The sequence below is a fragment of the Vulpes lagopus genome, chromosome 8 (assembly GCF_018345385.1).
Source record: "Vulpes lagopus strain Blue_001 chromosome 8, ASM1834538v1, whole genome shotgun sequence".
Lineage (NCBI taxonomy): Eukaryota > Metazoa > Chordata > Mammalia > Carnivora > Canidae > Vulpes > Vulpes lagopus.
In genome coordinates this window covers 76,865,601-76,891,770 of record NC_054831.1, presented here as the reverse complement: position 1 = coordinate 76,891,770, position 26,170 = coordinate 76,865,601, and positions in this window count along the sequence as shown.

Sequence of the window (26,170 nt, the reverse complement as noted above, 5' to 3'; positions counted from 1 at the left end):
TTAGGGACTAGAGGAGAAAGGGTTTTATTATGTATGTGTGAGGAGGTGTATGAAGGGGGATAAGGAGGTGTACACTGGGAGGAGGAGATGTAATTTAGTTTAACAATGTTTGTGAGTGACTGTCGTCAGCAAGGCCCTCTGTGTTCAGGGTCTGGACCTGACAAGATAAATGACTCAGGCTCCTTGTCTTCACTGTTCAAGATCTACTTAACAGTCCAACAAGGAAGAAACTACATAGAAACCAAGCCGATGTGGAATAAGAAGTGATCTAGTGAAGCTCACTGAGGACTCTGGAGATACAGAAGAAGGTGATTTAGTCCAGCTAAAGTAAGGGAGGTATAGAAAATGAGGTAATAGATATGATGGATCCAGTTGCTCCAAAGCAGTGGGAGTATAACTGGTCTTGGTTTCCCAAACACACCAAGAGTTTTCCTAGGCTAAGTAGTGACTCAGGACATGTGGGATGAACTCAAACAAGAAAGGGGTGCCTCAGAAACACCGTGGCTCTCAGGCACAGGTCAACTAGGGCTGGCTACATCATTTGCAGATTCAGTGTGAAATAAAAATGTGGGCCCTTGCTTAAAAAGCAGGAAAAAAGTGCATTAAAGGCATTGAAATATAAAACTCTTTCTCTGTTCTTCTACAGACTCTCTCTCTCTCTGGACTAGTCATGCTGTTATTTGCTATTTAATGTTATTTAATGTCATTCTAGGTAAGGAAAACTTAAACATTTAAACTATTAGCACAAATGGTACCATTAATCTTTATATTGTGCAATGCCAGGTTTCAAAGCAAATTTAAGAGCATTTAAGTCACACGCACAGAAATCATGCACTGCCTGTGTTAGCACTCACACATGCAAGATGTAGTTTATTCTATTCTCATCAGAACAGTGGAAATGCTGCACAAAACCAACTCAACTGTTTTTATTTCGCTTCTTGATACATGAGCCTTCTAGCAATGCAACACGCTTGCCTTGTGCTCTCCTGGAACCTCTGTGAGTTCCTACATCTAGGGTCATGGGGCATCACAAATGCTATACACGAATGGGGTGACAGGGAACGGGGGAACAATCTGTATATTTCCTCTGCTCACACATATTCTCCATGGTCTCATTGGATTTCACTTACAAAACATCGGTCCAAAGATAAAATTCTTAAGAGTTGCAAGACAGTGACAGCAGAGCATTAAATCAAGCCCAGGGTCCTTCTGAGCACAGGGTGATTGCGCAGGTTGCTAGCCCGTGAAGCTGGCCTTGCTGTCAACACAATTTCATCTTTGACAACAAAGCAAGGTCAAAAGATCAAACAGGAATTCTCTGCTCTTTGACTCTGGCCGAGAGATCAACCATCCTTCATCTTGCAGAAGTCCAAACCAGGAATACAATGTGATTATTCAAAAGGAAGGATAAATCATTGCCCAGAATTTGTTAGCATGAACTTGAACAAGAGACCAGCTGGGAGTGCGCACACAGATTTGACCCTCCTGTCCATCCTCTTGGTTCTCTGCCCCTATGGCATGAATTTTTCCTCATGGATAGTACTAGGGTAAAGAAAGTTGTCTCTCTCTTTTTTGGGTGCTCAAAAGACAAGGTAAGGCCCTCGGGCAAGGACGGAGAAGGGGCTCTAAAAATGTGTTCACTACTTTCTTTTCCTCAAAAACATAACTTGCTGATATAACTTTATTTTCCTCTTGTGTTGGATTTCCAGCTATAGGCTCTATCCTGGGCAACTTGTGGTTCAGTTTCCTCCCGACCGCTCATTTTCCTTAATTTCATGCCCCGTAAACTGTATGCATTTCCCCTGAGCATTAACACTCTGGTGTTCAAATCTAAGTTGAGTTATCCTTGAAAACCCCATATTTTTTATAGATGTCGCTCATCCTCTTGTAATGGATTTTTCTTAACATGTTGATCATTCCGGTTTTTCACCAGCTTCATAGTCTACATTTTGAGAAGCAGCAGGGTATGATCTTATTAGTAATAACATAATTAAACAACATTTCTTAAATGCTTATTACACACCAGGTACAGTTCTAAGCATTTTACAGACATCAACTCCTTTGATACAGCAACTTCATGAGGTTGGTATAATTGTTAATACTATTTTGAAGGCTAGGGTTCTTTGGTCGGGGTTTGAATCCTGGTTTGGCCGTGTATTAGCTGGGAGGCCATGGACAACTCAACCTATCTCTGTGCTTCAGTGTCCTCACTGATAAAATAGAGGCCACCTCAGATGTACTAAATGAGATAATACATGTGAAAGGCTTAAAACAGGGCTTGGCACAGAGCAGCATTCAAAAAATGTTGGCTATGCTTATTTTTTTACTCCTTTTTCTTCAGAAAAGACTTTCTTTTTGGTGGCTGTGTGCCTTTGGGGTAGCTCTGATCTCTCTGGGTCTCTTTTTTTTCATCACCATTTCAGTGATGATACAGGAACATGGTAAAGATGAGTTGAGATAGAGCATGGAAAAGGCCCAGCACAGAGCTGGACACGGAGTCAATTCTCGCCGGTGATTATGAGTGTTATTAGGTAAGGCCTCCCCCATTAGGATCTTCACTGTTTCTTTTGTTTCTTCTCATTTTTATTGAGATATATAGCATTGTGCAAGTGTAAGGTGTACAATGTGTTGGTTTAATACCTTTATAGATTACAATATGATCAACATAGCACTAGCTAACACCTCAATCTCATCACATAGCTTTTTGTGGTGAGAATAATTAGGAGCTACTCACTTGGCAACTCTGAGGCTTACCATACAGTATTATATTGCTGTGCCCTGGATCTTCAGGACTTACATATCCACTAGTTGCACATTTGTAAACTTAACATTTATTCTTCTTTAATCTTCAAATATCAATAGTATTCTGCATGCAGCATCATACTTAACATTTTTTCCCTCCTTTCTATGTAGATTGAAGCTCTGTTCAGTTTTAGTTCTCACTATTTCTCTCCTATTCCCCACCCCCAACCGTCTGCCCCCTGTCGGGAAATTCCACCTGTATTTTTACAGCACACTTTTTCTGGCACCTTCCACTGTTCCAATGCTCTGTTTTCTGTTTGGGTCCAAACAATGACATGAGTTTGCAATCAGTAAGTGCCTCTGAGTTTCACTAGTGTGGCCAGCATTCCAAGAAAGCACTAGGAAAGATGCAAAGAATGGAAATTGGATACAGGAGAAGAAATTAAAAATATCAAAGTGTTGTAGAGGATGATGGGTATTTAGCTTTCCACCTTTAACTAAGATTTTCTGTTCACTTTTGGATGCAAGAAATACAATGGTGACCACTCACATTGGTTCACCACCTCTTTCCTTCATCATATCTGCTATTTCCTTCTCTTCTTCCTTAAGTCTCCTCTCCCTTCTATAAAGGGAGGGGGGGAAGAAACCTTATTAGATAAGTTCCTGAATTATATTTTATATTTTAAGGTTGACATTTCTTTGTGTATTTAACCAAGGGTTAAGCCAAGAGTTAAGTTCATTTCTATCTCTTGAATACTGTTACTAATCAATAATTCATAAAGTAACAAATTCTAAAGTGCAACCATTTACATTCTCCTTTAGGTTTCATTTACTCAGTTTTCCTAGGAGTAAAATGGTACAATAACACTTTGTTGTGGAATGTGATTAAAAGGAATTAATTCGGGTCTGTAAAGTACATTAGATTCACGTGGACCATTAAAAGCTACTTTGAGTAAAACCATCACCATGTTTTACAACTCGAAACATAATTCTTTCTCCAAAGCCTCTTTATTCGAGATCACTGGCTTTAATTAGGGATCTCCTTTTGTTCCATTCTTGCCTCACCTCCTCACCACCCCCAAAGGCCTCCCCTGCGCAGACTTTACTGTAAAGGGCTTGTCGAGTCACCTAATTGAATGACAGGGAGCCACTTTTTCCACACCCGCAAATTTATATTGTGAAGAACCTAAATGATCAAATCCATTACAAATGAACATTTAGAATTGACAAGCGGCCTCTTGAGCATGGTACTTATAGCCTTCACTGAGAACTTGTATTCAAAATACATTAGCAGCTATAAAAAAAATGATGACGTAGCAGAGTTCTCTCTTAGGAAGCAAAGGTCTTGGTTTAGGTGAAATTCAGCCAATATCCAATTATGTGAGCTTGCATTGACTACCTATTCCAATCTCTTCATCTGTGAAATGGGGAGGATGATATTGCTTCCAATAATTTTACTCAGATAATAGGGCAATCCAAGAGCATAAATATGTGTGTTGGGGGTAGAGTGAACTTCTGCAACCCACAAATCCATCAGCCCATGACAAATATTACTGGGATCCCCTGCTGTAATCTAAGTATAAGTAGCAAATGAACAAGATTCTAATGTTCCTGAGATTGTTACTGCTGGATTCTTGCTTGGCTGTTCCTGCGAAGAGAGAGTCCTATAAGTGAATTCCGAAGTTATCTCAAACAAAATCTAACTCTCTCTTCTTTACATAATACAAATTCCATTTGGTTGTTAGTCTGCTCTTTCCAGAAGGGACATTTAATCTAATTGGCCATTTTAGAGTTAAGATTCTTCCCCAGAGAGCAGAGCAGACCTCTCCTTATCTCTAGAACACGAGTTTGCATAAAAATAGCAGTAGTCCAGCTGCTGGGTGGCTTTTCATGAAGCCCTGAAGGACAGCCATCTCTGTCTGAGTGTTGGCGGAGAGTCTCTCATCCAGACAGAAAGACCACCAGGGGACATGCAGTGGAAACTTGATACTCAGGAAATCTGTTGATATCCAAGATTTTGGAAAAATCAATCCCAGAGAGTCTTGTACGAGGACAGGAAGGATCTTAGCTATGTTCCTGCTTAACTTTTTAAAAACCTATTCTTATGAAGAGTATTGGAGACAAACTGGATAGTTATGTCAGCCATGAGAATGTACAAAAATCATGTGTTCTTTTTGTTTTTTTTTAAGGCAAAGTAATTTTTTTTAAAGGAAGTTGGTAGAGAAGGAGAGAAGACAAGACTCACTGAATTCAGTAAAATCAATTTTGACAAGATCATTTTAATTTATATGCACTGATCATGAATTTGGAGACAGGTGACCTTGACACTAATCAACAGAAAAAGTGGAATATGTACAACTGGTTTGAAAAGATGAACAGCCTTCCCAGCCAGAAAAAACTGAGAAATTTAAAGGATAGTGAATATAATTCATGATATTGAATGGATCACTTCTTTCCAGGCTCCTTTTATCCTGTCCATATATGCAGATTGGGGTGTTGAAGCAATTATATGAATAATACCATCCCTGAAACCATTTCACCTGAAATATTTAGATGAGGGAGGTAAGGTGATTTTCATGTTACTGTCTTATTATGGTTGGCTTTATGTATCTAGATAGTGATTTGAATTCTTAGACTTCCACTGCTGTGTTTGGTGCTATAAATGACCACTGAGGAAAGATGCTTAATTAAGGAATTCAAGGGCATTTGGGTGGCTCGGTTGGTTAAGTATCAGACCCTTGATTTTGGCTCAAGTCATAATCTCAAGCCCCACATCTGCTCTGCACTTAGCAAGGAGTCTGCTGGAGATTCTTTCCCTCTGTCCTTCCCCCCACTATATGCTTGCTCTCGCTCTCTCTCAAATAAATAAATAAATCTTAAAAAAGGTAATTAGGGAATTCTGTTGTTTATTCCCAAGGTTACCATCCAAAGAGAAGACACCTCATCTCCTTTTACACAAAGATGTTCCATTGGGTCTTAAAGGTGCTTCTGACATTTAACCAAAATTCCTGTCCCTCTTTTAGAAGTGACATCCTTGGCTTAGAGTTTATAAACTTATATTGGCTTATAACCAGCAGGTATCATCTGGTATATTGGTATATGGAATAATAATAATAATAATAATAATAATAATAATAAATAGTTGTATAGTGCTTTATGCTCTTCTGTGCTTTCATATATATTATTTTATTTAATTTTCTTGTGTTGATTGGTCAGGTAATAACCTTATTTTACTGCTCACAGATCAGACTTGGAAAATCTGAATGGCTTTCTGAATGTCAAAGAGCTAATATGTGGCAGATCTTATGATTTCAAATTAAATGCTTTTCCTACCACTCTGCTGTTCTAGCTTCTTGTACCTCATCTTTGGGTCATTGTCTTTACTGCCAATTTTTTTCCACCAGTCTTGTTGAGAAATAATTGATATACACAACTGTGTAAGTTTCAGATGTACAAATGATGGCTTGGCTTACATATATGGTGAATGATTGCCACGATAATGTTAGTTAGCATCCATCATCTACTACAGAAAAAATAAAAAGGAGAAGAAAAAAATCTTTTCCTTGTCATAAGAACTTGTAGGATCTACTGTGTTCACACTTTCCTTGGAGATCACACAGCAGTGTTAGAGGTAATCAATAAGCTATACATTCCATCCCCAGGACTTATTTATCTTATAACTGGAAGTCCATACCTTTTGATCACCTTCCTTCCACTTCTCCCTTCCTCTAACCCCTTATTTTTCCTGACCATAAGTCTCTTCTTTCTTTCTATGAGTTTGGTGTTGTTGTTTTTTAGATTCCCCATATGAGTGAGATCATGCAGTATTTATCTTTCTCTGTCTGATTTTATTTCACCTAGCATAATACCTTTAAGGTCTATCCATATTGTCACAAATGTCAGGATTTCCCTTTTTTATGAATGTACTGCAACTTCTTTATCCATTCATCCATTGATAGATACAGGTTATTCCCACATCTTGGTTATTGTAAATAATGTTGCTATAAACATGAGGGTACAGATATTTTTTAGAGTTAGACTTTTCATTCTCTTTGGGTAAATAGCCAGAAGGGGAATTTCTGGATCATAGGGTTACTCTATTAATTTTTTGAGGGACCTCCATACTGTTTTCCACAGTGGGTGCACCATCTTCCATTACCACCAAGAGTGTACAACATTCTCTTTCTCCATGTTGACACCAATGTTTGTTATCTCTTATCTTTTGGTGATAGTTGATGGCCACTTCTTGTCTGAATCCCACACCTGACTCTAACATTATTCTCTTTTATCTCATCCTTGAGAGAGAAAAAATGATGGAGTTGGCCACTCCATCAAGCTCTCTCTCCCATCTCTTACTTCCCAGCCCTACCTCCAAACCTACTGAAATTGTCCATTTATTTATTTATTTATTTATTTATTTATTCATTCATTCATTTATTTATGGGAGAGAGTATGTACACACACACAGAGGGAGGGGCAAAAAGAGAGAGAATCTTCAGAAGACTCCACACTGAGCATACAGCTGGATCTGAGGCTTGATCCCAGAAGCCTGAGATCCTGACCTGACCCCAAATCAAGTATCAGATGCTTAACCAACTGAACTACCCAGGTACCCCTAAAATTGTCCTTTTAAAAAAAGAATCCTAGATGGCCCCAATGATTAGCTCATCTCTCAATGTTGCTCCCAAACTTATTACTCTGAGTAACATTTGATGTATCTTATTTGATGTATCTTATTTACCTACATCTTCCAGATACTGAACAGGGCAAGAAAACATGGGTAAAAACAGGGTGGTTGGTATTGTGAGTGCAAGTAGACTTCATGCGACAGAACAAGAAGTGGGATGCCTGGGTGGTTCTGCAGTTTGGCACTTGCCTTTGGCCCAGGGCATGATCCTGGAGACGCAGGATCGGGTCCCACATTGGGCTCCCTGAATGGAGCCTGCTTCTCTCTCTGCCTGTGTCTCTGCCTCTCTCTGTGTGTCTCTCATAAAGAAATAAATAAAAATCTTTTAAAAAAAAGCTTCTTAAAAAAAAAAAAACAAGAAGAGGGAAGTTTGGATTCAAGTGATTGTGTCACCAGCTGAGGAAGCTGGGACCTAGGAATTATAGGGATGGAGCTGGCAGTCCACAGCGACACAGAACAGATGATAGAAGCAGGTGTCAGGGTATTGTTTAGCAGAGATTTCACTGAGGAAAACAATATAGGCAGTGGTGGGGTGGAAGAGATAACACTTCTCGGGGTACTACTGTAGGCTTGGAACTTTAATTCATAGGTGATGCAATCTCTTTAATATGAAGACAGGTCTCTTGCAAAGTATTTATTTGCTTGCTGAGCCATTTGTTTTATGCCAAATAATCCTAAGCAGAGAAACCCTTTTGATTCCAAATATATTTGCAGCAGTTCCTGTGCAAACATATCTTTTATTACATATGTTTCTTTTAAAAAAAAATAATTTTACCTTTCATTTTACCTGTAAAATTTTCAAATGATCTTAGGCCCCACAACAAGGCTTCTTGCCAGTTCTGTTCTCCTGGGCTGATGTTAAACCATTGACAACTGCTCTCTGGATGCCTCTGCCCAGTCAGCTGTGCACCCACTGAATAGTTGTGTGGTTTAGATTAGATCTCCCCAGTTTGTTGATGAGAATGTCAGGTAGGACAGAATCAAAGGCTTACAGAAGTCTAGAGAGATTACATCTATTGCATCCTTTTTATCTACAAGGCCTGTCACTCTATCATAGAAGGAAATTAAATTGGTCTGGCATGATTTGTTCCTCTAAAAGCCATGTTGGTTGCTACCCAGTCTGTTATGCTCTTCTAGGTGATTGCAAATTGATCATTTTGATGATTTATCTTAGTAACTTCCCAGGCACTGTGTTTTCGGCTGACCAATATTTCTTTTTCCTTCTTTTAAAGATGGACATTACATTTACCTTTTTTTCTGTAAGGATTTTACTTGACATGTTTAATTTTTTGTAGCATAGCTCGTTGAGGTCTGACAACAAATTCTAAAACATTCATTTGCATATTCTTACAATCTATCATTAGTTTAATTTTCAACAACTGTATTAATTCAGTATATTCACTTTCTTTATCTGTGTATTTAGTCACTTATTCAGTATTTATTGAGAATCTAGGATCTGAAAAGCTATAAGTATATAGAAAATGAATTCATAAGCCTCTTGAAAAATTTATAGTCAAGTGCAAGAGACATACAGACAAAGAGATGATTATAATATAGTCCTGAAAGCACCGGAATAGGGGTAAGATGGAACACCTATAATCAGCATTTACTGGAATAAATCAAAGAAGTTTCCTGGAGGAGGTGATGTCTAAACTGAGTTCTCATCACTAAGAAGGAGTTGTAGGTGTTAGGGAGAGTGATGGGAAGAGTGAGTCAAGCAGAGAGGAAGGAAGTCTGGGAAGAAGGACTAGAATTTATAAGCTACAGGTCAGAGGAGGTAGTGAGTGTGGGGATGCATGGCATGTAAGCAGCAGGATTAAAGCACTGACTTTCTGCATCTAGGCATTGGGGAGGCAGGACTGTAACACAGATCGGAAGTGTGGCAGTGGCAGACCATGAAGATCCTGAATGGCAACAAAATAACTTGGGATTCATCTTGAGTACAGCTGAGGGCATTTGAACCTTATTTAGCTTTTTTTTAGTCTCTTGGGTACCCATTATTTTAATAATGTGGATGGTCTTAAGTATCAGAGGGAGATAGAAAAAAATTTAGAATAAAATCTTACTCCTAAAGTACCTTGCAAACTACTCAAAGAGTGAGGATTTAACAGACACAAAACAATTAAATTGCAATATAAGTAGTTTAGGTAAGGGCCAAATAAGTCTCAGAGGAGAGTTACTGGTGGTTCAGAGACAGCAATGTTCAGATTGGATTTATCTATTTTATTTAAATTAAGAATGAAGTAAGAGGTATCTATGGCCTCAATATTTGGGAAGATTACCAACTGCATACACTCAAATTATCAATGACACGCATATTCCTACAATTGTTCACTATCAGCCACAATTTAGTTTGCCAATGTTCCCCACTACCATAGTAACAATTGAAAACAAAACAAAACAAAGGCAAGTGGAAAAAGAGTTACATCTTCTGATAATGATAACTTAAATATTTCAAACCAACTTCCCTGCTGAGAAAAAATACACTAGTTGGAAAAAAAAGAAAAGTTTTAAAAGATGATTTAAACTTACCAGAGAGAAGATAAATAAGAGATAAGTAACAGAACCAGGATTTGGGAGAGGATGCAGGCTGAGGGTAATAACCTCAATATTTGGGGCTGTTTTTAACCATACTGTTTTTCCTTCTTTCTCTCCCAAGTGTGGAAAGAGTAAGTGTCATTTTTGACAGTCTTGCAGAGCAAAGTAAGAGGTAGTGATGGGCAAAACTCACTCACTTGTGAACAACTCTTACTCTAGATATGACCCTGAGGGCTGCATCCTGGGAATATGGGTGAATCAGGAATAGATGCTACAAACAGAAAAGCCCAGTTTATACCATCTCAATCCTTAATATTAGGTTAAGTGTTTCCTGGAGTATTACTACTTCCAAGTCCCTTTCAGACTCAAACAAATAGATTCTTTCTGAAGAAAGATAACATCGATTTTAGTCTTAAATTATTTCTAAAATAATTTGTACTTGAAAGGATGAAACAACACAAAAGAAAATCAGCAGAAGTATCAGATCACAGAAATGCACCCATAAGAACTCCAGATATTGGAATATTCAAACACAGACCTTAAAGTAGCTCTACTTTTTATGTTTAAGGAGATAAAAGATAATTTAGAACTTTGTTAGAGAATTGGGACGTGTAATAGGAATTAAAATAAAAACTCTAGAAGGTTATCACATATGATTTTAATAGCAAATTATATTTTGGTTAAATAGTGAATAAGATACAGTTGAGGAAAGTATCATGATAAAATATCATGATGCAGATTCAAGAAGCCTTATAGATTCCATGCAGGATAACTAAGAAGAAAAATCACACTAAGAAATCACACACTGCAGCCAGAGGAGAAGAAAAGAAACAAATCGCTTTTAAAGGAATAACTATTAGACTGGCAACTGAGTTCTCAATAGGTAAATAAATAAGAAAACAATAGAATAACATATTTAAAATGCTGGGGGAAAATAACTGACAACACTAACATCTATATCCAGTGAAAATATCCTTTAGGAATAAAACATATTTTCAGACAAAAACAGAGATAATTCATCATCTACTGAACAGCAGTATGGATATACCATATATTATTCTCCAAATAGATAGAAAATGATTCTAGAGTGAAGGTCAGAACTATGGTAGGAAGTAAAAGGATTAAAAATTTAGCAATATTGGTTGATCAAAATAATAATACTGTCCTGTGAGTTTTAAAGTTTATGTAGAATTAAGATACATGATAGTAATGCCACACTAGTTGTAGAAATGATGGAGTTAAAATGTTTCAAAATAACTGCATTGTCTAGAAATGACTATAAAAATGCCAATTATATTAGAGTTAGCTAAGTTAAACATGCACAGTAGAATCTCTAATATAGCCACTGGAAAATGTGTAAAAGAGAGTATAACTATGTGAACTGAAGGCATAGCTTTAGAAAATATCAAAAATCAAACTCAGAGAACAAAGCTAGTGTAAAAAGTAAACCAAATATCAATAGTCAATGGGAAAAGTTAAAAAAAGGCTAATGTATATGGAATTTAAATCTCCTGTAAAGGAGAAGAGAGAGGGAGGGGCAGGAAAATATCAGAAAAAATAATGGCTAAAATTTTTCTAAGTTGATGAAAATGGTAAACCTAGAAATAGAAGAAGTGTGAGAAACCCCAACTACGAAAACATGAGGAAAAAAAAACAAAAGAAGTAAAATGAATTCATTAAACAGTACCAAATTAATTCAAAAGGAGATGGAGAAAGAACAAAGACTAGATATGACAAACCGGAAACAAGGAATATGAAACTAAATCCCAATATAACAATAAAATATTAAATATAAATGATATAAATACCTTAATTAAAAGACAGATGATCAAACTGGAATGAAAAAGCAGGCCCCAACTATATTCTACCTAAAATAAGCCTATTTTTGATATAAAGACACAAATAGTTTAAAAGAAGAATAGTAGGAAAAGGCATTCAGTGCTAAGATGAACCAGAAAAAGTTGGAATATCAGTTAGAATACCAGAAAAAGTAAATTTCAGAGGAAAGAATAAAAATTTTAAAGGTCAATTCATAATGGTAAAGGAGGCTACTAATCAAGGCAATTGATCAAAATTTTAAACATTTGTGCACCTATTGACAGGGTTTCAAATTTATAAAGTAAAAACTGAGAGACCTAGAAAGAGAAATAGATGAATTCATATAGTCAAATGTTTCAATGATTGACAGAAAGTAGACAGAAATCAGTAAAATTATATTTGAGTTGAACACCACTATCAACCAATCTAATTTATATTTTTAGAAACACTTTCAATCAACCTAGTTGACAGTTTCAAAAAACTTCACCAAAGAGCAAAGAACACACATTTTTTTCCCTCCAGAGTTCATAGGCTATTTTCCAGATAGATGTGGAGTTGTTATAGGAATAAAATAAATTTCAAAAGTATAAAATAATTAGTCATATAAAAAGTATTCTCTGATTATAATGAAACTAAGTAAGAAATCATCAGAAACATTTTTGGAAAATTCTTAGGTATTCATTTGAAAGAGTTTATTCTTAAATAACCCATGGGTCAACTAAGAAATTAAAAAAAATAGAATGTATTTTTGAATTGAATTAAAATCAAAACATAAGATTTAAAAATTTGTGTGATGTAGCCAAAGCAGAACTTAGAGGAAAACTCATAGCATTGAGCACAAACTGGAAAAGAAGAAAGATCACAAATTAATAACCTTGGCTTCTAAATTAAGAAATGAGAAGAGAAAGGTCAAATGAAACTCAAAGTAAGCCCAAGACATGAGAAATAAATCAAAGAAGCAGAAAATAAAAAAACAATAGAGAAAAATCAGTAAAATCAAAAGCTAATTTTTTGAGATCATTAAAATTTATAAAAATCTCTATTCATATTAATCCGGAAATAAAAAGAGAAAACACAAATTACCAACATCTGAAATGAGAAAAATGACATCCTTTTCATTTCTACATGTGTTAAAAGAACAATATGGGAGCATTATAACTATCTTAAGTTATTAAACTTGAAAACTTAAAAGTCAGGGACAAATTCCTGAAAGACATAAAGTACCTAAGCTCAGTAAGGAAAAAATGTGTAATCTGCATATACTTTTATCAATTAAAGAAATTCATTTGTAGTTTAAAAATCTTCATCATTAAACATTCTTTGGGCAACATCATACTTAAAATAGAACACTGAATGTTTTCTCTTAAAGATGAGGAACGAAACAAGAACTTTCTCTTTTGCTACTTTGCTTCAACATTGATTGTACTGAAGGTTCTAGCCCATGTGATAGGCAAGAAAAAGAAAGACATCTAGATTGGAATGAAAGAAGTAAAATTGTGTTTACTTGCAGACAACGTGTTCCTCTATGTAGAAAATCCTGTATACAAAAAAGCTGTTAGAAATAACTGGTGCATTTAGCAGGATTGCTTAGTGTATGATCAGTACAGAAAAATCAATTATATTTCTCAATGCTGGAGATGACCAACTACAAATTGAACTAAAGATACTGTTTACAATAACATAAAAATATGAAAAAAATGAAATACATAAGGATACTGAAAACCACAAAATTTTGCTGAAATAAATGAAAGATCAATACACAAATAATTCAGAATGGGTCATAGATCTAAATATAAAAATCTAAAACCATAAAAATTCTAAAAGAAAATATAGAACAAAATTTTCATCAGTTAGTGTTATTAGTCTACTCGGGCTTCTATAAAAATATACTACAGTCTGGATGGTTGAAAGAACAGAAATTTATTTCCCACCCTTCTGGAGGCTGACAGGTCTAAGATCAAGGTGTTAGCTGATTCAGTTTCTGGCAAGAACTCTCTTTCTGGCCTGTAGGTGGCTGCCTTCTCATGGAATCCCCACATGGCAGAGAGAGTACAGGTTCTCTGGTATATTTTCTCATCAGAAAACTAATCGTCTTGGATCAGGGCTCCCACTGTCATGCCCTCATTTATCCTTAATCACCCCTTTAGGCCTGTCTCCAAATATAGTTCTGTTGGGTGTTGGCATTTCCATATATGAATGGAAGGGGACATAATTCAGTCCATAGCATCTGAGTTTAAGCAAAGATTTCTTAGATATGATGCCAAAAGCATGATTCATAAAAGAAAAAAATTGATAAATTATAATCCATCAAATTAAAATTTTCTTTTCTTTGAAGGATACTATTTAGAGAATGGGAAAAAAGCAACAGAGTGGAAGAAAAGATTTTCAGATCATCTATCTATTAAGGGTTTATAACCAGAATAAAGAACTTTCATAATTCAATAATAGGAAACCATTCAATTAAAAAAAGGGGAGGGGGCAAGTGACTTGAATAGAAACGTCTCAGAAGATATGCAAACAGGAATAGATACAAGAAAAGATGTTCTACGTCATTACTTATTAGGGAATTGCAATCAAACCCTCAATTAGAAATTATTGTACACTTACTAGAATGGCTAAGGGTTTTTTTTTTTTTTTTAGGTTTTATTTATTTATTTGACCCAGAGAGAAAACATGTGAAAGAGAGAGAGTGCACAAGCAGGGGGAGGGGCAGAAGGAGAAACAGTTTCCCCAGTGAGCCGGGAGTCCAGTGTGGGGCTTAATCCCAGGATCCTGGGATCATGACCTGAGCCAAAGTCAGGCACTTAACCAATTGAGTGAGTGCCTTAACCAGGCCTTCCTAGAATGGCTAAGATTAAAAAGAGTGGTGTGGATATGGAACAGCTGGAACTCTCATGAATTCCTTATAGAATAATACAAAATGATTCTGATATGCAAAACCAGTTTGATACTTTTCAAAAGGTAAACATATGCCTACCATACACTCCACCCATTCCATTAATAGAAATGCATGAAAAATGAAATCATATGTCCATACAAAGACTTCTACACAAATGTTCATAGCAGCTCTATTATTAATACTGGTAACAACTCAGGCCCATCAACAGGCAAAGAGATAAAGAAATTATGGTATATCCATACAATGCAATATTCCTCAGCAATATAATGGCTGATTATTAGCATATGAAACAATGTGAACAAATGTCAAAATAATGGTGAGTGAATGAAGCCAAATAAAAAAAAGTATATACTGGGGCAGCCCAGGTGGCTCAGCAGTTTAATGCTGTCTTCCTCCCAGGGTGTGATCCTGGAGACCCCAGATCGAGTTCCATGTCAGACTTTCGGCATGGAGCCTACTTCTCCCTCTGCCTGTGTCTCTGCCTCTCTCTCTCTCTTTGTGTCTCTCATGAATAAATAAATAAAATCTTAAAAAATAAGTATATTTGTATGAACTCATTAATAACAAAATTCTAAGAAAATCTAGAAATGAAACCATAACTATATGGTCAATTAATCTTTGACAAAGCAAGAGAGAATATCCAAAGGGAAAAGGGAAGTCTCTTCAACAACTTCAACAAATAGTGTTGGGAAAACTGGGCAGCAACATGGAAAAGAATGAAACTGGACCACTTCTTACACCATACATAAAAGTAAATACCAAATGGATTAAGGACTTAAATATGAGACCTGAAACTATAAAAATCCTAGAGAACACAGGTAGAAACTGACTTAACATCAGCCATAGCTACTACTTTCTAGATATATCTCCTGAGACAAGGGAAAGAACAGCAAAAATAAACTATTGGGACTTCATCAAAGTAAAAGTCTTCTGCACAGTGAAGGAAACAATCAACAGAGGCAGCCTATGAAGTAGGAGTAGATATTTGCAAATGACATATGTGATAAAAGGGTTAATTTCCAAAACACAAAAAGAACTTATAAAACTGACCACCCATAAAACAAATAATCCAATTTAAAAAATGAGCAGAAAGCATGAATAGACATTTTTCTAAAGAAGACATCCTATTGGCCAAAAGACACATGAAAAGATGCTTGACATCACTCACCATCATGGAAATGCAAATCAAAACTACAATGTGATGTCATCTCAAACCTGTCAGAATGGCTAAAGTCAACAACGCAAGAAACAAGAGATGTTGGTGAGGAGAAAGGGGAATCTTCTTGCCCCATTGGTGCGAATGCTAACTAGCACAGCCATGGTGGAAAACAGTATGGAGTTTCCTCAAAAACTTAAACATAGAGCTACCCTATTTTTAACAATTGCATTGCTAAGCATTCACCCAAAGAATACAAAAATACTAACTCAAAGAGATACATGTATCCTGATGTGTATAGCAGCGTTATCTACGATAGTCAAATTATAGAGACAACCCAAGTGTCCATCAACTGGTGAATGGATAAAGAAGAAGTGGTGTATATACACAATAGGATATTACTCAGCCATCAAAAAATGAGATCTTGACATTTGCAACAATGTGGTTGGAAGTGGGAGAGTATTATGCTCAGCAAAATAAGTCAGAGAAAAACTAATATCATATGATTTCACTCATATGTGGAATTTAAGAAACAAAATAAATGAACAGAAGGAAAAAGAGAAAGAGAGAAACCAAGAAACAGACTCTTAACTATGAGAGCAAACTGATGGTTACCAGAGGGGAAGTGGGTGAGGGATGGGTGAAATTGGTGATGGGGATTAAGGAAGGCAATTGTGGTGATGAGCAAGGAGTGTTGTATAGAAGTGTTGAATCACTATATTGTTCACCTGCAACTAGTATTACATTGTATGTTAACTAACTGGAATTTAAATAAAAACTTAAAAAAAAGTAAAATTCTAGAAAATGCCAACTCATCGATAGTCCAAAAAGTAAATCAGTGCTCAAATAAGGATTGGACATTGTAGGGAGGGGGTAGGAGATTACAAAGGGGAACAAGGTAACTTTTGGGAGTGATGGATATGCTCACTCTGCTGATTTTGTGATAGTCTCTTAGCTGTATACGAATGTTGATACTTACCAAATTGTACGTTTTAAATAGGTACAGTTTAGTGTATGTGTATTAAAACTGTTAAAATTGGGGCACCTGTGTGGCTCAGTTGGTTGGGCATCTGGCTCTTGCTTTCAGCTCGGGTTGTGATCCCATTGGTCATGGGATTGAGCCTCACCTTGGGTTCCGCATTCAGTGGGGAGTCTGCTCAAAGATTCTTTCCATATTCCCCTTCCCCCATGCATGCATGCACACACTCTCTCTCAAATAAATAAATAAATCTTAAAAAATTAAATTTGTTAAAATCAATTTGCATTTCTATATATAAGAAACAGAATGCAGAATATGAAATTTATAATAGCATCAATAACATGAAATATGTCAACATGAATCTGACAAAATATGTGCAATTTCTCTTCACTGTAAACTTTCAAAAACTACTGAGAAAAATTAAAAGCCTAAATAAATGGAAGGACGTATCATTGAAAGAATATTATAAAAAATGTCAACTATCTCCAATTTCAACCAACTACCAATCCTACATGTTGTGATTCTGAAAGAATTATAAAAATAAAAGATCGATAGTAGAATTAAAGAAATAGATGACAGAACTTGCCATAATAAATTTCAAGACGTATTTATTAAGATGCAGTAATTAAGATGGTCTAACATTGTCACAAAGACATGGGAATGATAATAAATTCAGAGCTCAGAACCAGATATACGACTGGACACTTGTTTTTGACAATGTTGAACTGTAGAGCAGTGGGGAAAAGGTGCTCTTTTCCACAAGTGGTACTGGGTCAATTGATTAGTCATAGGGCAAAAACTGACTTTTGACTTCTATCTCTTAACATACACAAAAAAGTTATTCCAGGCAGATTGTAATGAGCTATGACATCTGAAAGCTCATATAGGGAAATATTTTCATTGATATATAAAGATTTTCTAAATAGTATATAAAAACTACCAGCTATAAAGGAAAAAAAATGAAAGCTTATATTGCATTAAATTTAAGAACTTCTCTTCATCAAAAAACACAAGACAGTCAAAATGCAGAATAGAACAGGAAGAGATTTTGCAACAATATTCAATGTATAATGATCTCCAATAAATCAAGTATGTTAAAAACATATAACCCATACAAAATAGGAAAAAGACTGGCACTTCTTAAAGAAGGATATCCAATTGGCCAGTAAATTTGCAAAATGTGTTCAACCTCATTAGCAATCAGGGAAACATTCAGTAAAACCACAATTATGTAACGATTTACTTGCCAGAGTGTCTAATATTTTAAAAAACTGATATTACCAAGTGTTGGCAAAGACAGAAACCCTATGAACTGGAACTCTAATATATTGTGTCTGAGAGTGAAAATTGGTATAATTACTTTGGAAATATTTTGGCAATATCTATTAAGATTAAGCACTCATGCTCACTACAACCTGCGTTTCCACTTCTTGGCATATACTCAGTGAGAAGTGTGCATATCAGAATGCTCATTTCAGGATTTTTTTTTTAACTTGTTAAAAACCAAAAGCAATTTCAGAACCATTGATACATGTCCAGTGGAATTTATACAGCAATGAAAATAAATAAATTAAAACTGCTTGAAAACAGTTGAACATCACAAATTTAATGTTGATCAAAAGAAGCTAGACTCTAAAAAGTACTTATTGCATGATCCTATTTATATAAAATTTAACAAATAGGCAAAATTTGAGTAAAGGATTTAGGGATGCACGCATAGGTTAAGAGTAAGGGATTGCTGGGGCACCTGGGTGGCTCAGTCGGCTAAGCCTCTGACTCTTGATTTTGGCTTAGGTCATGATCTCAGGGTCGTGACGTCAAGCTCCACATTGGGCTCCATGCTCAGCACAGAATCTACTTGAAATTCTCTCTCTCCCTCCCCCTCTGTTCCTTTTCCCACTCATGTGCTTGTCTTTCTGAATGAATGAATGAATCAATGAATGAATAAACAAACAAACAAATAAATAAATACAAATCTTTAAAAAAAAAGACCAAGAGATTTCTATAAAAAATAGTTGGAATATTGTTTCCATTAGGGGACTGAAAGTGTTTGGGTAACAGTACGGAGGAGGTTCCAAAGTACAGACAATGTCTTACTTCTTGAACATTGAGGAGTTTATGTGGGTTTTCAATTTATGTTAATTCATTACGATATATTTATATTTTGTGTACTTTTCTATATTTCTGTTTTGTTTTGCAATTTTTTTTTAAGTGGAGGAAGAAATGAAGCTGCGGAAATCAGGTGTATTTTAAGTGGAAGTGACCTCGGTGGTAGATTCCTAAACCCTAAACCATCTTCTTCCCACACCAGCTGTTTGCTTTCTACTTCTGTCTGAAATGTTACATGTAATTTCACCAATTATAGCTTCATTGTGGCATACAAAGTACTTTTTGTAAAAATGCAAATAACTCATGTAGTGAGGGGCTGTCATTACAAGTCTCTTGTTTCCACATCCCAGAATTCTGTCTAATGAGTCTGCAATGATTCATTTGCATCGGGCAGGTTAAACTAGACAGGAATTTCACTGCCATTTTTAACATAGTTTCTACAGAGATTAAATTCAGATTTAAATTCCAAAACAAAGTATTGGAATATGATCTATTTGTCATTGGAGAATGCCTGTGTAGTGACTAGCATGATATAAAGGAGAATTGACAGGATTAGATTTGGATTAGCTGGGCCCAAGTTTTGGTTCTACTGATTTTTCGCTATTTTACTGTGAGAAAATTATTATGCTTTTGTGAGACTCAGTTCCCTTATTTGTAAGATGTGAGTAAAAATACCTATCCCCAAAAGATGTTATGGGGATCGAATGACATAAAACACTAGATAACCACGAGAAATAAAGATCTCAATTCTCAACAGTAGGAATAAAAGTGGATATAAGAGATAAAATAGACTAATAAGAATGTCATGTAGGACTAAATCATTGTTCCATTTAGCTGGCATTCCATCTCTCACATTGTTGGTATTTTGGGCAACTGCCTCATAATTAAATATGTCTTTATTATTTTCAGAGACTCAGAAAATTTCCATGCAGTATTTGTTACTTAATTCATGTAAACCTTTGTGAATTGATCATCCATATTTTCATCAGAACTCCTAATCTGTAATTTTCACAAAAGAAAAGATAGTCCCTGGCAATATAATCAAGCACATATATTTATTGATTTTAAAACTTATCTTGAACCTCTTCATGTGTACAGTTTGAACCGTATCTGGGGATGGAATGATCTGTGTATATCCTCTTTGTTAACTAAAGCGTGTACTTTTTTTGTCCTATGGCTATATTGTGTAGATATTGGATATTCTCCCTAGATTTAGGATATGAGAAAGGGGACCCATGTCATTTGGAGCCATTACTGGGCCTTGAGGAAGGTTTTGAGAATTTTTCTGTGAAGTCTTCAAGCATAAGGCAACATGTATCTATTGACTTATTTACATAGTGTTTTGTATTTTTAAAAAGGAGATGATACCCTTGACCTACTATAGACTATGTAAAGTCCTAAACCTTTATGAAATTATAAAAAAATCAATTTTTATTCTATAAGCCCAGATTCATGGCCATCCCTGTGACACTAAGAGACTCTTACCCACGATGAGGGGGTGTGTTGACAGTCATTTCACACGAGTCAAAGCTGTCTGGCCCTCACCTCAAACAGTTCCTCTATCTTCTCCTTAGCTCCATGCCAGTCAAGCCAACTGGCAGTACCATAGACAGTTAGAAGCAGGATAAGATTGGAAGCCACACACCTATATATTTTTTACCAAAATTAACTACATCCTTTCTAGAAGAGAAGTAGTTTCATAACTTTGTATCATAAAATAAAGATATTTGGCTTTCCATTCCTCTAACACTTCTGTTTCAACGTTTCTGGTATAAAACATCTAACCTCATGCACAGATCTTCAAGACGGCTTAAGATACCTTCTCCTCGCTGTGACTGTGCAAAAGAAGGCTGACTGTCAATTGTGGCTCAGCATCTTTGAGGGAGAGATAACATCAAGGATTGAATTAGCTACGTAGGCTGTTGAGCTTTGGTCTGGAGAACCATTTGGACAAATAAGAGAATCAATAGGACATTGCCCCAGTGGCTGTTCCTCCTGGGAATTCTCCAGCTGTCTTTGTGGACCGCTTTCTAAACATCCTTCAATAAACTATTTAATTTACCATTTAAATTGAAATCAGAGGGGGTACTTAACCCTTGGGTCCTGGCTTTGAGTACCAAATTAATCAAAAGAAAAGACATGCGTTACATTCTCTGGATTTGTTAACCTTGCAAATGTGTATCTTCTCTATCAAAGAATTATGTTTTTAGGGGAAAGAAAAAAAAGTCCCCATGTATTTAGTTTAGTCTCTCTACTGCAGGTGGTTTACCTTTTAGCTAAGGAATGGCAGGGAGCTGGAAGAGGACGTAAAGACAGCTGCTTCTTGGGTGGTTATAAGTTTTTGTAACTTTGCAGGAGATGCACTGACGAAGAAATAACCCGGTTGTGGTTCTATTGTGTTTGGTCCAAAAGGTCAGGATGGCTTGTAGATAGAGGCAGAGTTGGTTTCGTGGTGACCCAAAATTATCCTGGACTTCAAAGAACTTCCTCTTCTCTCTGCATGAAGAACTCTTTAAAGAAGTCCTTTTTTTCCTTTTTACAAGGTGAACGCTTCAAAGCACGTGGGAGGAGTATTTCCTTCTCAGTGTTTACCTTTCAGAGGTGAGGAGTTCAGAGACATTTCCCTGTTTGTACAGTAGAATCTAATCGTTGGCTTTGAGGCGAAGGCTCTCCCGCTCTTGCTCTACTGTCAGGAGTTTCCCGTGCTCATTTTTCACTTACTGATGCACTAAAGAAGTGGTGCCAGGAACCAAAAAAAGCTGCATTAAATTCCTCTGGAGTATATTTCTGTCAACATTGTGTATCACTTAAAAAAAGAACTGGGTTCTGTTTTCAAAGCTTTCCCTGCTTTTACAGGTTACAAAATGTTCATTGAGTGGCCAGAAATGACAGGCAGAGTGGATGAGTGGGGAAGGACAGACACTTTCTCACCAGGCAAGGAGGAGGAAAGACTGAAATAATGTGGCAGATTTTTAGTGCATCCGCTTAATGGATCTGTCCAATCGAGTCTAAGCACCTCAGTGAAACCCTGGGGGGTGCTTTCCACAAGGCATCCCACAACCTGCAGTGTGGTACAGAAACAGCTTTGGAAATATACTGAAATTGTACCCAGGTCCTATATGCCTAGGAAGCTCCTTGAAGGTGAGGGCAGGGATTGTCTCTTATTAGTCTGGAAACTTCCTCCAAGGAATTAAACAATCACTTCTACTTTGTTGGAATTCCTTTTCTTTTTAAATGTGTTTTTCCATTAATATGGAAAATCTCCAACTTTTGAGTGAAATTTTATTTTTGAAAACAGCTAAAGACAATTGGAACAGAATCTGGTGAAATAAATTACCAATCTTTGTCATACTGTTTAGCAAAAGCGATACATACATTAAAAAAAAAAGTTCAAGAATTATATACATCCTATGATCATGGTGAATAAGATTATCACAGGGAGGGAAGATCAGAGGAGAGAAAAGAACACCAAATTGCTAAGATTAGAGCATTTGGATTCTTTTATTTTTTTGCACATTTATAGTAGAAAAAGATCAAAATTCTTGTTAGAAAAAATAATGAAGCAATAATAATTTACACATTTAGGCAGACCTGTGCAAATAAACATAACAATAAGAAGAATAGGTGAGTTTTCCTCAGTGCTGTGCTCTTTTTTAAGCTAGCTGTTTCTGGGTGGCTGGGTGACTGTTGGTTAAGTGCCTGCCTTTGGCTCAGGTCATGATCTCAGGGTCCTGGGGTTGAGTCCTGCAGTGGGCTCCCTGCTTCGTGGGGAGCCTGCTTCTCCCTCTCCCTGTGCCTCTGCCTCTCTCTCTCTGTCTCTCATGAGTAAATAAATAAAATCTTTAAAATCAAAACAAAAAAACCTCTAGCAGTTCCTTCACTGTGGAGTGACTCACAAGGAAGCAGGTGGGACCCTGCTGACGTTCTTGCTTGGCTGTTGGAGCCGATCAGTGACTCACATGTTTCTCTCTTGGGATGCTTACTGTTGGTGACTAATGTTTCAAAGCTAATAGAAGATTCTAAATCCTTTTCCGAAGAATCAAGATGCCCAATGATGCAAGCCCTGCTCTTACGAATTTTATTGGAGAAAATAAATGACCTGACCACTTCTCTCCTGCATGTACTGCAATGGTGCCCTGGTAGATGGAATTCATTTTCTGTCTCAAAATTTATAGAAGTCCCAGCAAAGCAATTCCATTCTGTTGACACCAAAGCAAAGCTGCCTCGTATCACACAGAGACAAGAAGACAGCTTTGGAATTTCTGGGCCTTGGGCTTCCACCTGCGGCTGGGTCTGTGTGGGTTCATCCTGCCTGAGGCTCATGTGTGAGGTTTTAACTTCTTGTGAGATTAACAGAAAAAAGATGACAAGGTTTGGTTACAAAAATGAGTAATGAGAGTGATCAGACTGTTGTCCTGGCTGTTGCTGAAACAACAAAGTCCTCAAAGCCCCAATCTGAATTGCAGCACTTCTTACCATGATGGACTTACAAAGAACAGAAGCCCCTGTGCATTAAATCCTGGTTGTCTTTGGAACAACATCAACAGGCAGGGAGCTGTCTTGCCCATGTTGTTATGTTATTTAGAACTGCTTTCACTATTCCGGTTGACCAGTAGAATGCCAATAACGTAATTTGTGACCAGTTGTACAAGGCACAGAATACCTCAGTAAGGAAAGATGCCCATGAAAACTACTCCTGAGACAGAACTCATGGGTTATTTTAATAATCTGTAAGAGGCAAATGATTTAATAATACCAGCTATCACCAATTGGGAACTGCTAACCACTGGATACTTAATAGGACAACTCATGACACCTCATCCTTGCTCTATTTAGAGTGATCTTCCAAAACTAAAAACCCTTCTCTGTGGAACACCATTCAGTGATTGGTTTCTCATTGTCCCCCTGGGATGTGAAGCTCAGGGAGCCTGGTTCAGGAAACGTGCTTCTGGTCTGACTGCCTCTCACTTACACTTTCTGGAGCTTTGTCTCCACCTCTCTGGCCTTCTAGACCACTTACTTGCAGATCTCCAAAGCGCCTTGCTCGGGCCTTACCCAGGCCTTGCTCTTGGTGTCCAATCTGTGTTGGGAAGCCCTTCCTTCAGTGCATCCCATTTCCTGAACACCAATTTCTTTTTAGGTATCTTCCTAGATGCCACCATCTCTGCAAGGCCTTTCCTGAGCATTCCTTTCTCCCAAGAACCATGTAGGTTTTTCTCCCAGAATTTCCCATGGCTCCTTTTTTCTTTAATTGAGATTTAATTGACATAGAACATCGTATTCATTTTAGGTGTACAAGAATAATGATTGGATATATGTGTATATCACAAAATGATTGCCAGAATAAGTTCAGTTAACCTCCAGCACCAAAATACAGGTATAATTTTTCCTCTCGTGTTGAGAACTTTTAAGATCTACTCTTTGCATCTTTCAAATATGCAATGTGCTTTGTTAACTATACTTACCATGCTATACATTAGATCCCTAGGACTTAACTGATTTGATAACTAGAACTTTGTACCTTCTGACCTTCTGACCACCTTCTCCCATTTCAACCACCCCCAGCCCCTCACTACCTCCTGTAGGTCTTTATTTGCTTCCCGCCAACCTCTACCAGAATACTTAGCACACAGAAGCAGAGCTGCTTGTTTGCCAGTGATCTTCCCCAAGACACACAGTCTATGTTGAGGAGTTCAATAAATATGGGTTAATTAAATCCTCCCAGATAGATAATTATATTCCTCATTTCATGGATGTGGATTGAATAAGTTGTTTCAAATTATGCAGTTAGTATGTGACAGAGCTTGACTTAAACTGAGATTTCTTTTCATCCAAAGCTCCTTGGTTTTTAGCATACTGCCACTGACCTTTAAGTTGAGAGGCTGCTGAATGCAGATTGGTTGTGATAAAACCATGCAGTTATTAAGAAAGCTGATATTAATTTCACATATGTAATCCGAATGAGTGAATGACTCCATGATGGCTCTATTTCAGGCCGACCAACAGAAGATCATAAAACTTGTATTAAATCTGTTCTGTGATGGGGCACCTGGGTGGCTCAGTCTGTTAAACATCTCCTTCCGCTCAGGTCATGATCCTGGGGTCCTGGGATCGAGCCCCACATTGGGCTCCCAGCTCAGTGGGGAGCCTGCTTTTCCTTTTCCCTCTTGCTCTCTCTCACTCTTGCTCTCTCCAAATAAATAAATAAAATCTTAAAAAAGAATAAATTTGCTCTGTGAGATGCTACTAAGGGGATTCTAGAGTCTTGATGAAGGGTCTGTGTAGGAACAGGTCCAGAGCTCCTCTTGAGACAGCATAACATTTCCACCTGGGGAGAAAATGCTTCTGCCCACTCCTGTCTTGCCACTCCCCACTGAGCAATGGGTTGGATGGCCTCCAAATTCTTCCGAGTCATCTTGCCAGCTGAAGCATGGAGTGTGATGATGCACTGATAGGATTAGCAGGAACTGAGGGCCAGAACTATGAAGCAAGACATAAGGAGGTGGGGATGGAGGTGACGGCCCTCTTCCCAGCAGACACCCTGATGGCAGTTTTGGTCTAGTTTGGATTCTCTGGCCACCTCTTTATTGAGTGTTACAAGAATTAGATTTCTTATTTGTCCTTATTTTATTTTGTGATGCCCTGTTGCTTCCAGTCTTTTCTCTCCTTTGGGAATGAATTTATTTGACTATAGCCTTAACAATGAAACAAAAAGGGATTTTAAAGATTCATTTCTACCAACTTTGCCTCTTCCCTCTTTCTTTTTCCACTTAGATACTGTACATGGAGGAGGGATGGGTAGGTCTTTGGACATAAAATGTTCCTTTTGTGTCAGCATCAATCTAGGTGTTTCAACACGGGGTGGGATGGAGGGCTCAGTGTGAGAGCCAGGATGGAGTCACAGGATGGGAGCCTGGTCAGGAGGAAGTGGCCATAGTGAGATTTGGGAATGCAGACCTCTCTCCTCCCTCACTTGTACTCAGCCTACAGAAACTGTGCTGGGCTGTCATTAGGGTGAAGAACGGGGTGAGTGTAGGATCTCCCAAAAAGTGAAAAGGGGTTTAGTGATGGCAAAGAGGGAGAGTGAATAAAGTAGAAAAATCCTAGTCTATAACAAAGGGGGAGAAGGAGGTGTTTCTAGGGAGAGCCGCTTACTTTCTTATGATGACATTTTCTGGAGAGTTCCAAGTAAGGGCACGAATCAGCGGTTGTCAAATTTTAGTAGGTTTATTTCCTACGAGA